The sequence below is a fragment of the Etheostoma spectabile genome, chromosome 4 (genome assembly GCF_008692095.1).
Source record: "Etheostoma spectabile isolate EspeVRDwgs_2016 chromosome 4, UIUC_Espe_1.0, whole genome shotgun sequence".
Classification (NCBI taxonomy): Eukaryota; Metazoa; Chordata; class Actinopteri; order Perciformes; family Percidae; genus Etheostoma; species Etheostoma spectabile.
The window spans coordinates 34,934,204-34,935,595 of record NC_045736.1 but is presented as its reverse complement, the minus strand read 5'-3'; the positions used below and the strand labels follow the sequence as shown (position 1 = coordinate 34,935,595).

At 38.4% G+C, this 1,392-nt stretch overlaps 1 non-coding gene across 1 annotated transcript; it reads right to left on the bottom strand.

The window, feature by feature from the left end:
- Positions 1-101: 101 nt before the first annotated feature.
- Positions 102-174, bottom strand: trnac-gca (transfer RNA cysteine (anticodon GCA)). Its single transcript has one exon. It is a non-coding gene; the product is annotated as a tRNA-Cys (tRNA).
- Positions 175-1,392: the final 1,218 nt, after the last annotated feature.

Genomic DNA, 1,392 nt, shown 5'->3' with positions numbered 1-1,392 from the left:
TAAGTAACTGAGAGCTCTGTAGTGGTAATCAAAGACAAAGACAAGACAAAATCAAAGACAACAAATAGTTCACAGTTTGAGTCAGGACTAATCATCTGAGTAAGGGGCACCCAGATTTGAACTGGGGAACCTCCTGATCTGCAGTCAAATGCTCTACCACTGAACTATACCCCTACACATCTTACTCTGAATATGCGTATTGATTAGCAAAGATCTAGCAAGGCCTTGGCCATATGGTTGAGATAAGGTTAAGATCCAGGTCTGTTTCCACATCTAATTAAAAAAGTACACATTAAAACTTCCCTTGTGTTTTTTCCAGAAGCCAAAATTCCTCTTCTGTGGAATGTGAATGTGTGTGAAATGTCAACTTCTTTTTGCTGCCTTCCATACCATAGATGAGTTTTGGATACTAAAAAGAAGACATAGAAACTTTTATTGAAATGTGACTTGGGAAAAACGGTACGGGTAAGTACACATACATAGACATTTTGAGCTAGTCAGGATGGCCTCAGCAGATGTGCCTTTATCGAAGATGAAAAGGCCTAGTTCTTTTAGCTGCCTTTCATACAGAAGAGGAATTTTGGCTACTGGAAAAAACACAAGGGAAGTTTTAATGTATACTTTTTTAATTAGATGTGGAAACAGACCTGGATCTTAACCCACATTTTAATAAAAGTTTCTATGTCTTCTTTTTAGTATCCAAAACTTATCTATGGTATGAATGGCAGCAAAAAGAAGTCACATTTTCACCTTGGATGAAGGCACATCTGAATTAATAGGAATTAGAATGGATTATAATACTATGGGCAGAAATGTGCTTCACACAAGCATCCTGTATCGCTCGAAGCGTTTACTTACGTGTACTTACGTGGACTTACGTGTACTTACGTGTATTTACGTGTATTTACGTGTATTTATGTGGACCATGTTTCTGCTCTAGCCCAGTTTTTCTCATCCTATGCAAACTCCACATAAGTCAGTTAATTCAATTCAAAATTGTGTATGATGTCAAATCATAAAAACAGTACCTCAGGATAATTTTGGAGAGGAGAGAGGTTCTAAGTACTTGAACTTACTTGACCTCTTCCTGAATTGTTCACCTGTGCAAACTCTATAAGTTGGTGAAAGCTCTGTCCTTGGTGGGAATCAAAGAAAACCTATAGTATAAATGTAACAGACAGGACACTTCATCTGTGTAGGAGGTACACAAATTTTAACTGGGACCCTATGCTCTACCACTGCAGCTAGCCCCCATCTTCACTCAGATCTTCAACAGATCACTGGAGGTATTTGAAGCAGCAGTAGCTCCAGATAATTTGGAAGAGAAGGCAAGAGGTTCTAAACCCTTAACCTTACCAGGACCAAGTATCTGACTTCTTCATGTTTTGCTCA